General features: G+C 41.1%; 1 protein-coding gene across 1 annotated transcript in view; it reads right to left on the bottom strand.

Moving 5' to 3' along the window:
* The window catches only part of STK38L (serine/threonine kinase 38 like), an 81,504-nt gene extending 68,250 nt beyond the window's left edge, over positions 1–13,254 (bottom strand). The window contains exons 1-2 of the mRNA XM_010856014.1: positions 13,148–13,254; positions 7,480–7,555 (exon numbers count right to left, since the gene is read on the bottom strand). The gene's annotated coding sequence lies outside the window, so the exon portion shown is untranslated. The remainder of the gene's footprint in view (positions 1–7,479; positions 7,556–13,147) is intronic.
* Positions 13,255–16,009: the final 2,755 nt, after the last annotated feature.

The following is a 16,009-nucleotide window of genomic DNA, read 5'->3' as shown; positions in this document are numbered from 1 at the left end:
AATAGACATAGATTAGAAACAAGCAAGATGAATGCCATACACTAGGCTGTAGCACTGGGTTCTGACCTGGAGAAGTTTTCAATAGTTGGCAGTGTGCTATAGTAGTACAAAAGGACAAAGTAAAATGTCCTCACAATTTGAAAATTAAGTCACCTTCTGGGAGTAATAACAGCATGAACCAAAAGAATTAGAAGTGACTATCAACATAAGTAATTCCAAGAAAAGGTATAATTGAAAATATTTAAGAACACTCAAACCCAATCAAAAGTGAGCAGGGTGTACTTTCTGGGAGGCTGGATTATAACAGAATGTGAATTAAGAAAGCTGCTGCTGCTAAGTTGCTACAGTCGTGTCTGACTCTGTGTGACCCCATAGACAGCAGCCCATCAGGCTCCCCTGTCCCTGGGATTCTCCAGGCAAGAACACTGGAGTAGGTTGCCATTTCCTTCTCCAATGCATGAAAGTGAAAAGTGAAAGTGAAGTCGCTCAGTCGTGTCCGACTCTTCGCGACCCCTTGGACTGCAGCCTACCAGGCTCCTCCGTCCATGGGATTTTCCAGGCAAGAGTACTGGAGTGGGGTGCCATTGCCTTCTCCTAAGAAAGCTGAAACATTGTCAATTGTGTTTTTGTCTGGCTAAAGGAAAGACTGTATTAACAGAAGGTCCTCAGTCACTCAGTCATGTCCAACTCTTTGTGGCCCCATGGACTGTAGTCCATCAGGCTCCTCTGCCCATGCAATTTTCTAGGCAAGAATTCTGGAGTAGGGAGCAATTTCCTACTTCAGGGGATCTTCCCGACCCGGGGCTCAAACCTGCATGTCTTGTGTCTCCTGTACTGATGGGTGGATTCCTTACCACTAGCACCACCTGGTGAGCCTGTTAAGAGAAGAATATTACATTAATCTGTTGGGGGTGGGGACAGGAGTTTAACAAGCAAGATTTTGCCTGTATTTCCCAACACTGTCTGAGACAGAGATGGCTAACTATGTCCAGAGCACTGCTGGTAGGTGTATCCTTATTAAAAAGAGGCTCCATCAGCTCTCCTGGCTCAGTGACACTCCTCATTAAGATGACCTATTTTGATTAGAATTAACCACTTCCCAAGTAGACTGTCCTACTGGGGTGACAGTGCGCTGACCAAATTATGAAGTTTCCGTTCTACTCACAGTGATATTAATAAATTCATTAGTTGACGTCTTGCTTCTCTGTCAGTCTCCTGGTCACTTGCTAAATATAAGTAGATTCCATAATCCCAAATATTTCTGGACACACACATACACACAAATTGACATTTATGGAACTGGAAAAGCAAAGTCTATTCATTAAGTTGTGTCATTCTATATCCAGATACCACAAACCTGTGAAGTCCTGTTTCTCTGTATGACAACTGTATTTTATCTAAAAGTGAACCACACATTTTAAGAGAGAAAACTAACAAAATATAACACATGTGGAAGAGAGTAGTCAGGAAAGTAAAAAGTCTGAAATCCCTGATATATGAACAAATTTGAACATGCTCTGCTTGAGACAGAGAAGATTGAGACCGCTGTCCTCAGTCGTCACTCTTGCTGTTGTTTAGTTGCTCAGTCATGTCTGACTCTTTGCAATCCCATGGACTATAGCCTGCCAGGCTCCTCTGTCCAAGGGATTTCCCAGGAAAGCATACTGGAGTGGGTTGCCATTTCCTTCATCATTCTTTCAGTGATATAAAATTATCTCTAACTCTGTGATGAGAATCAGTTGAAATCTGTGTAATGAAGAGTTTTTCAATTTATACTGTCCCAGGCCTGGCACAGGCATGGTTCAGTAAGTCTGGACACATGGGAAATGTTCACAGTGTTAGCTATGATTGTGTTGTATTACAAGATGTTGTGGGAATGCAAAGGAGGGGTACCTAACTCTGAACAAGAGGTGCGGGATCAAGGAAGGCAACCTCAAAAGTAGAGATACCTAAGCAGGGTATGAAAGAAAGCACGGGAGTTACCCAGAAGAGTGTGGGAGAAGGAATTCCAGAAAGAAGCATGTAAGATTCAAGGTCAGAGAAAGCTGCAGAGATGAGTAGAGGGGGTAATGAAAGAGAAGGCTAGAAAAGCAAAAGGGCACCACTTCTTGAAGGGACTCAGGTCACAGGCCATGGTAAGGAATCTGATGGAGATGATGGAGAATCACTGGAAATTGTAACTGTGGGAGTTACATAATCCGATTTATGTTTGAGGAGAACCCTTTTGGCAACCACACATAAAATGGACTGGAAGAGCACAAGGCTGGTAGCAGAAAAAGACGGTTATTTCAATAATTTGGAGTCCACATGAAGATACTGACACTGTACAAAGAGCCGAGATGGGGACTTCCCTGGTGGTCTAGGGGCTCAGACTCCATGTTTCCAGTTCCAGGGGCCCAAGTTCGATCCCTGAAAGGGAACTAGATTCCACATGCTGCAACTAAGAGTTCATGTGAGTGATAAACAAGAGGAGAGTCAAGGATGATTTCCAGCTTTATGGCTGGGACAACCAAAGAGAATAATACTGTGCACTGGAGGAGGTAAGAAGCCTGAGACAGATTCCGGGAAAGGAGAAGGTAACACTGAGTCTTCTGGAAAAACACCCAGGTGGTGATGTCTACGAAAGAGATGAGCCACTGGAGTCTCAAGCTCAGAAAAGGGGTCTGGTTTGAAAGTCATCATCACAGAGTAGTCACTGAAGGAAACATCAGAGCCTATGAGATCATCCAGACCCCAGAGTGTGAGAAGTAAGCAGAGGGTTGGGGACAGAAGGCTGGAGAACACCAATCACTCAGGACAATGAAAGTCAGTGATTTCATGATCTGTTAAGTTTCTTTTCTTTGCAAGGAACTGAAATATTTAGGCAAAGACTAAACACCCACTTACCAAAGATTAGGGGGAATTCACAGCACAGAAATGGACTATCTGACCTCAATAGGATCTTTCACCTCTGAAATGAGTCAAAGACTTTAATTCAATCTAGTATTTCTTACAATCTGAGAAAACTTTTTATCACCACTACAGAAAAACTAAAATCATACTTTTTTTTTTCATACTTAATTTAATTCTTTGGCCATGTTTGTTCAAGGATGAAAAAACACTTTGAGGAACTAAAGTTTCTTGTTTGATAATGTCTCCATAAAGGGAAGGAGTCCCTGACTGACCAAGACAGGAGAGCACAGGCTCTCACCTGATTTCTTGTTCTATGTCCCCCTCTATGGGTCCTGTTATACGGTTGGTATCTGGATGTAGTTTTACCCAAACACATGTGCCTACTTATTCTTCCTTTCCCTTTCTGTCACCCTGTGCCTGACTGGGGCTAGACTTAACCTATGGTTTTAAGTCTTGAAGGTTTTCTGAAATGTAGCTATAATTTCCACTAATATTTAAAGTGTATTGGCTTTTGTTTCTCTTTCTGCTCAATTCTAAAAATAGAGACACAGGTATATAAACACATTTTAAAAAATTAAATCCAGAAATGTTTGATTAAAACAAATTGTCATTTTTGGCACAACAATATACCCAGAGTATTTTTAGAGAGGACTTAAAATTTCACCTTAAAAAATGACACTGGTTCTACCCAGAGACACTTGGAACAGGTGTCAGAGATATTTGACCTCTTTCAACCATAAGCACCTTTCTCCTGCCCCGAGTCAAAACCTGCCCTGCCCCTCTGCACGCCCTCTCTTTCTTCTCCTGCCCTTGTCTTTCACTCTCTTCCTGGCAGTACCCATAAACTTTTACTACCACTAATGGTAGTAAAGCTAACACAGCTGCCACCCCCCCAACCCTTCACCTAGAAATACAATGGGTATAAATCTATCTGGAGTCTACAATGAACTTTTTGGTTGTCCTTAAAAAACAATTTAACTATATTCTGTGTCAGTGGCCCAATCCACAGGACAGGAAAACAAATGGCTGAAGCAAGTAAACTTTTGTGGAAAGAAACCACAAATGCTTTTTAGCTCTAGCAGTCTAATGGGGAGGCTCAGAACCATGACTTGCAGATGCAGGTTTCTAAATGAGCAAAACAGAGAGAAACAGGACAAACCAGAGTTAACGGTTGACACCATTTGAAGTCTAGAGTCCTACTAAGTAATTACAACACAATAAGCATTAGAGAAGATGGTGAAAAAAAAAATCAAGGCTAGATCCAGAATAAAAGGACTTCAGCACTAGATATTACAATTCTGGGAAAGTTTTAGGGGCACCATAAAACTTTATGGGAAAGGTAAATAATTATGTTCCTCTCAAGTCAGGTGCTCTTGAAGCTGTGTTCTGGTGCTGCACTCTCATACAACAAGCTTACTTGCTCCACACATTCATCAAAGGAAAGGGTTTTAGGATTTTTTCCTCTCTGGCTAATGGTATCATTACCTTTTCTGTTTAATTTCACAAAATGGGAGCAAGAGACAATGTATCCCTGGCAGCCGACTTGGGAAACACAGCAGAGGTGCTTCCAGGAGGTTATAAGAGGCAACAGAAACATTTCCTTACAAAAGTTCAGAGTGCTGAAGCTAAATAAACTAAATACGGAAAAACATAGCAAATAAAAAGTTATTTTACCAGGACAAGTTCATTTATCTTACCTAGCCTCTTGTCCCAACACTAAAGTAATCCCCAGTCTCTCACATTCTGTGCTATTATATCTTCCTCCTGCTCGTTGGCCAGAAAAACTCCTACTCACCCTTCAAGTCTAAGCTCCAACACCACCACCGCCCTGGAAACCTTTGATTCTCCCAACAGGTGCTCCTTTTCCTTTCTTCCTGAGTGCTCCTTCATTACAGCAGCTATATGCTATTGCAATTATCTCTAAACTTTGAGGTAGCTCGGCAGTTGCTTGCCTGCTTTGAGGGTACAACTCATCTTTCCATCATTGCATCTCCTGGAACAGGACACAGACCTCACATGTAATCACAGAGGCAAAGAACTCCCTATGTCTCAGCATGAAGGGCCCACACTCACCCATCCAAGTCTCCTTTCCAATCCCACCAGGTTTATTTATTTATTTTTTTAATATAAATTTACTTATTCCCACCAGGTTTAGAAAATTTCACTATCAATCCTTTTGGAGAAGGAAACGGCAATTCACTCCAGTATTCTTGCCTGGAAAATGCCATGGACAGAGGAGCCCCATGGGTGGGCTACAATCCGTGGGGTCATGAAAGAGTCAGACACAACTGAGCACGAGTGCAATCTCTTAGATTATTTAAACCAGCCTCTTCCTCGGTCTTTCCATTTCCAGTCCATCTTCCCTTGAATCCATCCCATATACACTACTGCCTCGGTAATCTTACTAAAGTAGAACTTTAATTAAATGTACCAGGTTGCACAGTTGATGATGCAGAGAATGAAAAGCTGAAAAATACCTGTTCTCTAAGCTGAATGGGCTCAAATCCAAAAGGGCAGAGAAAGAAGTAAATAATTAACACAAAACTCATCAGGTGTTATAGAGATATTTCAAACTCATGCTAATCCCTCCCCTGGCATGTCTTTCACTCATAAATGGACAATTTCTATTTCACTTTATATAGGAAGCCATCCTAATCTCTCCAGCCTGAAGCACTCTTTTCTCCTTCTGTTTCCCAGTACCCTGTTACTTGCTTATCACTTTCTGCTTGATTTACACTTATTTGTACTCATACATTATGTCTCTTACTGGATTGAAGCTTCCTAAATAGAAGGGCAATCCCTTTCACTTGTCTCTATTTTGCCACGGTACCTAATAAAGTGTCCAGAATATAGTTGATAAATGTTGAACTGTGATGTTTAAGCTCATGAAAATATTATGAGTCTGTGATTCCTCGAGGATTTGCCAGTATTAAGAATATCAGTGGGTCAAATAATACACACAATTCAAGGCTGAAATTTTTCCACTCTCGCCACCAAAATACAAAGTCTACTCTGTTTGGCAAAGTAATAGTGGACATAAGGAGAACATCCTCAACCAGATTTGAAAGATGTGTCCCAATGCAATGGGTCACTACTGTAAAAACACAACAAAAGGCAACTCCCCAGTCTCTAAAGTCAGCCCCTGCTTACACACACAGAATCATTATGAAGGGCAAACATGTTATGGCGTTTCCGTAATGGGGGCAAGTCAATGGACAAGTGCTCAGCTAAGTAAAAATGTCCACAGCGGGGCAAACACTAAATTTAATAAAGCAAGATACAGGTACAAGATAGTATTTCAAAAATGGATCATTCAATAAACTCTCTGATCACTCAAATTCCATAGGTGAATACTTGAGGCTTGTCCATCCTTTAAAGCTTATAAATGGTTTCCTAAAACAAAGCTACTGGAAGACTCCTCACCAAGCCCTCTTTCTTTAATTTCACTTTTGAAACAATATCTATCCTCCCTCCAGCCATTCCTTCATCATAATTAATCTAGTTAAACCCAACAGCTGTGTGCAGGATGAGGCAGACAGAAACTTAACTATCACTCACCTGAACTGTAAGAATTGAGGATTTAAAACAGTTCATGATTCAAAATGCAGAACTAAAATTCCAATTTCTCAATTTTGACCAAAAAAGCTCAAAACTGTAAGACCCTTTAGGAAAATGCTGTGCTACAATGATATACATCTGCTCCCAACTGGTGTGAAATCAGAACATTTAATCACATCATTTATTTCAGCATTAAAATTGCTGAGGCCAAAAACCATCTCATCAACTAACTTTGCAGAAGCCTTAGCAAACTACCTTTGGCAGCTTTTAATCTAAAGACACAAATTTAAGTTTGCTTTGAGGATTAACCAAGAAAATGTCTAAAAATGCTTTGTAAGACTCTAAAGCACAATACAAACATAAGGTGTTACTAGTATTCTCATAGTTAGCTCTCGCCAAGAGTAGGTCCCCCCTTATAGGAAATCTGAGCAGAGCTGAAGTTATTTCTGTATACTTTTCCCAAAGGAATTTATGTTCTATATCAAAAATGTAAATAACTCCTAAAAAAAGGAGGGGGGAGAGGAAAGAAACAAAATTCAGGTGAGACTAGAAGGAGGAGGTAAATTAAATAGCACAGGAGAAGTTTTTTGTAATAAAATAAAGCAACATAAGAGAAAGCAACCCTGGATCTCAGAGATCAGTTTCTAACCCTGCCACTTAACTATCTACTCAGCTACTCCTGTGGCCCTGGTCCCTTCACCCCTCTAGGCTTCAGTTTCCTTGTTTGTAACTAGAGATAACAGCTCAGACAGTTGCTGTAGGATTAAATGAGATAATATTTATATAAAGCACTCAGTACTATATCTGGTACATAGTAAGTATTAAGCTAATGATTACTGTTGTTGGTAAAATTATTACTAGACCTGTACCCTGATTGGTGACATTCAGGAAGAAAAAGGAGCCAAGAACATGTCAGCGGGGAAGATGAAATACAGAGGACTAAGTCTATATTCCACTGCTGGGCAACAACATTTGGGAAACATGGATTACCACAAAGCATTTTTCGTGTTAAATACACAAATTACTTACTGTGCTTCCAGGACTGCTGAAGAATCTAGAGAAGCGTAGCCAAAATCTCCAAGTCATAAAAGCTGAAGAGCAATGACTGTATAGAAGGAGAACAGGACAAAAAAAAGTGCTTAGTGATGTGTAACTTTTAATTTTCCAAATATTCATAGAAAGAATGAAAGTGAGGCTCCATAGCAAAGCTACCACAACTCTGCTGACCCAAAATAGATGGTTTCAGCATCATGTAGAATCATTTCAGTTTCTACCATCTTGTTTTTTATTCTGGGGAAGTGGCTGTATCTGTGATTGATTTTGAGATGGTGTGTGTGTGTGTGTGTGTGTGTGCACGTGCGCATGCATGTGCTCAGTAGCTCAGTCATGTCCAACTCTATGCAACCCCATGGACTGTAGCCCATCAGCCTTCTGCGTCTATAGGATTTTTCCAGGGAGGAATACTGAAGTGGGTTGCCATTTCCTCCTCCAGGGAATCTTCCTGACCCAGGGGTCGAACTCACATCTCTTGCATCTCCTGCATTGGCAAGTAGACTTTTTACCAGTAGGGTCACCTGGGAAATCATTATTAACGCCATCATATTTGATAACTGCAAAAACAGTAAAAGCGTCCTAAAATTAGGAAGAAGAGGAATTGAGTCCCCTCCTGAAGCAGATGAAGAGATAGCAAATAATTGTAAAAGGTTAAAAACAATGGACACTGCCTTTGCATATGAGCTCAGCGTCTTAAACACTCTAACATGTGAAAAGTCTGCATCCATGGATATTACGACCCATGTCACCAACCAGAGATCTGATGTGAAAGTAAGTGGAAGTGTTAGCCATTCAGCTGTATCTGTTTGCGACTCCATGGACTGTAGCCCACCAGACTCCTCTTCTGTCCATGGAATTCTCCAGGCAAGAATACTGGAATAGGTACCGATTCCCTTCTCCAGGGGATCTTCCCAACTCAAGAATCAAACCCAGGTCTCCTGCATTGCAGGCAGATTCTTTACCACTGAGCAATATGGGAAGCCCTATGGAACCAATAAGAATCAGCAACAGACCAGGAAAACAGGAAACATTCCATATGGGTGGCCAGAGAATCAACACCCACTTGGGTTGTCAACCTGTCTAGGGTTAATTCAGGGGAAGGCAAAGAGCTTAAGAATTTAAAAGCTGAACACAGTACAAGTACTACTGTCATAAGCCACAGACAAACTGCCAAAGTTCGAGGCCTTTCTGAATTTACACAACATCAACATGAACGGTCAACTCACTATCTGACCTGTAACTGCTAAGGTCTGAGGGAGGTTACAGCTCTCAGTGGACTTTCATTGGAGACAAAACTAGCCTATGATGGGTAAAAGATGCCTCCAAAATTACTATCAGCAAGGAGGTGAGGGTATGTCTGGTTTCCCTTTGAGTTTGCCCAACTCATACACCTCCTTACTGAGAAGAACCTTTCAAAATAAAACCTGTACTTAAAGGAATGTGTAATTTTTCTTTTTTAATAACAAAGCAGAGTAGACTTAAAAGCATCTCCCTGAAATTATGGGCTGAAGATCCCCAAAATTTTGTCAATCAGGCGGTGATAAATGGAAATAATATGCCATCACTACTAATTCAGGCTGTGTGGAAAAACATTTTCTTAATGTGTTTTGCAATCTGTGTCTTACTATAATAATATACATACACTGGGCTCTAAATCCTGGATTTTGTTCTGCCACTTTTTCCCATTAGGTTTTAAGCTTGTCAAGGTTTCCTACAATCTACCACACTCACACAAGGAGAGGATACTTATATTCATTCATAAAAACTGTGCCCCTAGAGCTCTACTTAATACTATGAGTACAGCTGATAAGGGCTCTGACAAAGGTCTGCATCTTGCTGGGAGGAAAGGACAGCTAAGTATCCATATGGTTAGTATGGTCTAATGATAATTTTTTTCCCCTTATCTTTAAATTCAATTTAAAGTGACTTCAATACCTAACCAACAAGTGCAAACCACTCCTGAAACTGCATAAATAAAATCAGTTGGACCATTCATTCAACAAAGAAGCATTTACCAAGTAGCCTAGTACTGGGCCCAGTGCAATTCTAGAGTACCTTTTATTTCACAACCCCAAAGAGCTTTCAAAGTTGCCCTAACATAACAGTATCAGTGACTGAACTTCTCTCATTTTATACAAGTACAACACTATTCAAAACACTGATTCAAGTGTTCAACACTATTCAAATTCACTGATTATAAATTTAGCTGTTGTGAAAATAAAAAATAAAAAGGGCTGCTGAGACTGACGTTCAATAATTAAATTCCAACTTCCCAATTCAATCCAAAAAATACCCAGTGCCAAGTGGTTTTAAAAAATTACAAGCCAAAATATACAATGATTCAAACATTCCACTAGGCAAAGGAATTAACATAGTTACAACTTCTCTCTTGTAAACCCTTGCTGGTACTGCTACTAGGTAATGAATCAAATTTATCAAAACCCCACTCAAGGATTATACTGTAATGTGCACCAAGAGCAATTTCTAAAAACGGAGTCAGTATCTAACATGCCAAAAATAACGTATTTACCTGGGTTTTCACCACTTTGGAGCTCTTTCTAGAAAACAGGTCCCTAAATTTAGGTGTCAGATGAATGAATGCATTTTCCCAAACCAACATCATCAAAAGTGGAAGAAAAATCAAGGAGACTGGTTAAGTACAAGGACACAAGTCAGAATTCCTGGGTGGGAACCCCTGCTTTACCATTTTCTAGATACCTCAATTACTCTGTCTGCAAAATGGGAATAAAAACATCCACTCCACACAGTTGCTCTAAGGATTAAACCAAGGTAGATTAGCATGGTAACGGCTTAGGAGCAAGCAGCATTATATACAGTGTTTGTTTATGATGATTATCATATGACTAGATCATCTCAATCATCTATACAAATGTCTTTCCCTGATGAAAGCCTTCTTTAATTGGCCTAGTAGAATTTAACCCCTTCCTCCTCGGCTTCCCCACAAAATGGATTGTGTATTATATTTATTTAGGAATATCTTCTTCCCATCAGGTTAAAGACAAAAGACCACAGTTCATCTGAGTGCACAGGGCAGCAAATACTACTCACTGTTGCCCTTCAGTTCCTTCTCTCTAAAGGTTCTGAACAATAATACTGTGTCAATCAATTAGAAAACATTTACCTGGAGAAAGGAGCTTTATGTAATCAGCACACATCAGTACCGGACATACCTAGGTAAACACTCTCTTAAGACTTAAACAAAAATTTGGGAGGTGGAGAAGAAGGATTCACTTAATATCTTTTAACTACTGACCAAGGTTATCTTTTTAAATTAATTTTTTAAATTTCTTATGCTTTAAAAGCTCTCTCATTATTTCATTCAAAAAGTCTATGGTGTTTTTAATATAGAAATACAGTAGCATAATTTCCACATATGTCAAGTCAACCTAATCATAACTTACCCATCTGCTAATTTTAACATAATCTTGGGGTTGCTAGATGACAATATGCTTGCCTGATTCACCCTCCACTGTTTATGTAAAATAAAATCATTTTCACATTACACTGAGATGCAAAACTTTTTGGCTTTGATTTGTGCCCTTTTCTGTCTCTCAAAAAAGTGCCACACACATGCAAAAGAGCCTCCAACTTATCCCAGATCACTGGGAAAACACTATCTAAAGGGTTATCCAACTTTGCTAACATGATGCTGCAGCCCTAACTTTGAGAGGACAGAACTTTTCTGAGAACAAATGGCTGAACTGAGGCTGCTGCTTTATTATCCCTTTCTACAAACTGTGATTCTTCCTTTGTTTTTATAGTGTGTTACCTTTAGAAATTAATTTTTTCAGCATAAAAACTGCTGAGGACACCTTATTTGCACAAATATTTCTGGTCTCCACTCTATGATTTATTTAAAAAGAAACTCAAAAACAAAAGGCTAAAGAAGAATTGCACTCATTTAATGTGGTTTTCCTAAGTCTAATTTTTTTTTCATTCCCCAGTGGCAGGGGCTTCCAAAGGATTACAAAGACAACACCCAATTTGTTTCTCATTCTAAACATATCCCAAGTAAACGGGGAATGTTATTAGCCATCTTAACAAGGAGAACACCACAAATGCTAAGCCAGATTAAAAAAAAAAAAAAATTTTTTTTTTTTTTTTTATCCATTGTACTTCCTCTGAGATCAGAATATTTTACAGAAATGTACTTTGACGAGTCTATGCAATGAACAAATGTCATCATAATTTAAACATCCTATTTTGGACGAATTTCTCTCCCCTCATATACTCACAAGAATGGTCAATTCACATACAATACCTCTCAGCTCCTGGATAGACAGTATAATAAACTTAATTGTTTTATATATCCTGAGGCATACAAAGAAAAACCAAACACAAAGAGGCTTCCAGTATCTTATATACATTTATGACCGAGACAAAGAACTTTCAAAAACCTGCCCTCAGTAAGCAAAACTGGCCTTCAACAACAATAAACCCTGCCTTAAAGTAAGGAGACCTGACAAGTATAAGGCCTAACCCCGTCCCCCACTCACAGCCCCCTAGAAACCAAGTCTCACTCCCAGCTTACAGCTAGGAGGCATAACTGAAACACTTAGAGCTGTTTCCTCAGATTTGAGTAGTATTAAAGCTAATACTCAGGCCACCTTTTCCAAGCAATTGGCTTCTATCAAAACTTATCCCAAGTTGCGTGAAATAGACAGGAGCGTTGGCTCTGCATTTTAGCAAGTGAGGAACACTAGCATCATACTTTCTGGACCAGCCACTACTCCCTGCACCACCAGCTCTCCCCCCCCCCCTCCCCATTTCTTTTTATGTCTTTCCTCCAAATGCACAATACGAAAAGCGGTCCCATAAAACAAAAGTAGTATCAGTAAACGGGAGGCCACCGATTTTGAAAATAAAGTTAGTTCTTTTGCTCTCTACCTGGCAACTTTTAAGGGTGAAATGTTTCCTTCCTCCATCGGACACAACCTTCCCTATTTTAACCCATACCAAACAACCACTCGTTCGTCCCCTCGTAGTAAAGGTGAAAAAAAGGGAGTGGGAGAAAATGATGGTGCAAAGAAGGGTCTAGGATTCCAGCGGTAGGGTCCGATTTTGAGAGACCGGCTTTAAACACTCCTTGACTTCTGGGAGCTGGACGGCTTTTACTGTGTCTATTTGAGAAATGTTTAGCAATCTGACGCATCAGTTTTTAGGAATGGTACACAAACAGCCCCCACAATCTAAGAGCCATGCCCAGAAGCCTTCCCCTCGCTGGCATCGGCTGGAGGGCACCGGACGGGAGAGCAGGGGATACAGGGGAAGGTCCACGACATTTGTTATTGTTTATGAAGCCCAGGCAGGGACAGAGAGCCCGGGGCTCGGGGACCGCGGAGGCGAGAGGCCAAAGGAGCCAGGAAGGACAAAGATTCCTCCCCGGGCCCCAAGCCACCTCTCCGGACACCGGGGGCCAGTATCACCCCAAGGAACAAGAGGGCCAAGGCCGTCACCGGAGCTTCACCGGAGATATTTCCAGCCTCGAAATCAGCCCGGCTTTCCCTGGACACCCTAAGACACATAAGATCTTCTCCTGATCCGGCTCTCAGAGTTGGGGCCGGAGCGGTAAGCCGTACCCCCTAGCCTCCTCCGCGAAGGAGCGCCGCAACAGCGCACTCACCTGCCTCCGGTCGCGCCCGCGGCCGGCTCAGCCTCCGCACGGACCGCAGCCGGCCCGGCGACCGTCTGCTCCCTCTGCCCGCTCCGCCCTCGCCCTGCCCCCGGGAGGTGGGACCCGCCGCCGCGGAGCCGGAATCTCGGGGCGGCCTCCCAGAACTCTCGCGAGCCCTTCCTCCTCCGTTTCTAGGAGGCTCGGCCTGTCCCTGACGTCATACGCAGCACAGCCGGAAGGAGCCTTCTGTCGTCAACGCAGGCACCCCCCCACGCCCCGCCCCGCCACACACACGCCCCACCCATCTGCGCCAGGTGAATTCCTGAGTAGCCCTGAAAGAGTTGTTCGAAGAATGAACGCCTCCCTTCCTCATCAGCCTCACCTCACCTCCCTCTTCTCTGCTGAAAGCTAGAGAGTTCAGGCCACTCTTGAGTGACCCAGGGTGTTGCCACATTGGTCACATGTCCTACATGTGGCCAGAGTTTTTCTTGATGCTTCACAATGCAAAGTGAGTATTAAAGATAAAAGGGAGCTTAGACATCATTTCTATTAATCTTTTGGAACCTTTTGCAGAGTAGGAAAATGTGGTCAACAAAAATGGATTGGCTGATCGTGTTGCCTAACTAGTAAGTCAGTGTTCCTTGACCCTTTTTCTTTTCCATCATGACTCGATTGTAGAGACTTGAGAGGGATTCACATTTAGAAAAGCTACAAACACACACACACACACACACAACAACAACAACCCCCAAAACTGCAGCATTCATGAAAAATTTTCTTGCGTCATCTTGGAAAATCTAAAATAACCGACGGTACTGGGCTGCTGCTTGTTTAGGATCAGAGAACTATGAGGAAAATCACCTGTACTATGACTCAGAAAGGATGGCTTTGGGAAGGTGATGCATTTGAGTTTTTATTGAGCAAATCAAATAAGAGAATTGTCCCCAATTATCGTTAACAAATTATCTTCTTTTTTTTTAAATTTTTTTTAAATTTTATTTTATTTTAACAAATTATCTTCTATCTAAATATGGGAGATTTTATAAAATAGAATTTACTTTAGACTGTTATGACAATATACAAAGCTAGTGCTGTGCTTGCAGAAAATGTAATTCAGAGATGACAACTATTATCTTTAGTTTTGCCCAGAGCAGGTGACACATAGGAAAGACTTAGGAAAGAATCTTAACATCACTTCTCTCTTTTTTTTTACACTATCTCCCACTCCAGTATTCTTGCCTGGAGAATCCCATGGATGGAGGGGCCTGGGGGCCTACAGTCCACGGGGTCGCAAAGAGTCGGACACGACTGAGCGACTTCACTCACTCACTCACTCTCTCTCATACATAGCTTGATTGTTGGAAAAAGCACTATGTGATCTGGTAATTAGTGTGTTCTTGGAGAAATCAGTTCCTTCTATATCATATGGTGATTTTGAGGTTCAAATGACAGTTGCCATATGCAAGCATTAGAAGTTTAATTGTGATCAACCATGCTTGACAGAGGGCTGTACACCTCTCTCCCTCCACCACACACATATTAATTCAGGTGAGTAGGACTGAGAACAATTTATGGAGTATTCTCTAGCAAACTTATGTTTTCAAATGTGCCATGCTATTTTCATGGCACTAAGAGTTATAAACTAGTCTAGGCTATCAGACTAAGATAACATGAGGCAGGCTAGTTTCTAAACTGAAGGCATTCCTAACAAATTCCCCTAGGTGTTGAAGGTACCTGACCTGAATCAAATTACAGCCAAGTGCCCTTTTGGAAGTTTGGTGAAATCTATGGACTCTTTTTCAGAATAGTGTTTTTAAATGCATAAAATAAGCTACCTAGAATATAAAGGAAATTGATTACATTAATGTAAAGTTATTAAAATACTAAAACTGAGTTTTTTATATAGTTCTGATATAAGCAGCTTCTGACTCTTAATAATCCTCACCTTCTGGTATTCCTATCTTGCACAACCCCCTTCGCTTAAGTGTGGACTGGACCTAGTGACTTAGTTTTGCAAAGGAGAATACAGCAAAAATGATGAGATGTCACCTCCACTACTGGGTTACAAAGAACTCTGGCTTCCATCTTGTTCATCCTCTCTTGCTCCATTTCTTACTCACTCTGATGAAAGCAGCTGTCATGCTCTGCCCTGTCTTGTGGAGAGGGCCACACAGTAAACACAGAGCAAAGTCTCCAGTCAACAGACACTTAGGAATTGGGGCACCCAGTCCAACAACCTGTGAGGAACTGAATCCTGCCCACAACCACATAGAAGCAGACTCTATCCCAGTGGAACTTCAAGATGACTGTAGCCTGGTAAAGGACTCTTAGCCAACATACACAGCGAAGTCTTGCAAGATTCCTACCCCGCAGACACTGTGAAATAATATGTATTCATTTTTTAAGCCATTAATTTGGGCCGGGGGTAATTTATTACACAGCCATAGATAATAATAGTTATATATTTGCTTCTTTATTAATGCATCAAAAAAGCAAAATGGCTGTCTGGGGAGGCCTTACAAATAGCTGTGAAAAGAAGAGAAGCAAAAAGAAAAGAAGAAATGGAAAGATACAAACATCTGAATGCAGAGTTCCAAAGAATAGCAAGAAGAGATAAGAAAGCCTTCTTCAGCGATCAATGCAAAGAAATACAGGAAAACAACAGAATGGGAAAGACTAGAGATCTCTTCAAGAAAATCAGAAATACCAAAGGAACATTTCATGCAAAGATGGGCTCAATAAAGGACAGAAATGGTATGGACCTAACAGAAGCAGAAGATATTAAGAAGAGGTGGCAAGAATACACAGAAGAACTGTACAAAAAAGATCTTCACAACCAAGATAATCACGATGGTGTGATCACTGACCTAG

This window comes from Bison bison, unplaced genomic scaffold (assembly GCF_000754665.1).
Source record: "Bison bison bison isolate TAMUID 2011002044 unplaced genomic scaffold, Bison_UMD1.0 scf7180017864370, whole genome shotgun sequence".
Lineage (NCBI taxonomy): Eukaryota > Metazoa > Chordata > Mammalia > Artiodactyla > Bovidae > Bison > Bison bison.
The sequence above is the reverse complement of the archived record's forward strand: the minus strand, read 5'-3'. Positions and strand labels throughout refer to the sequence as shown.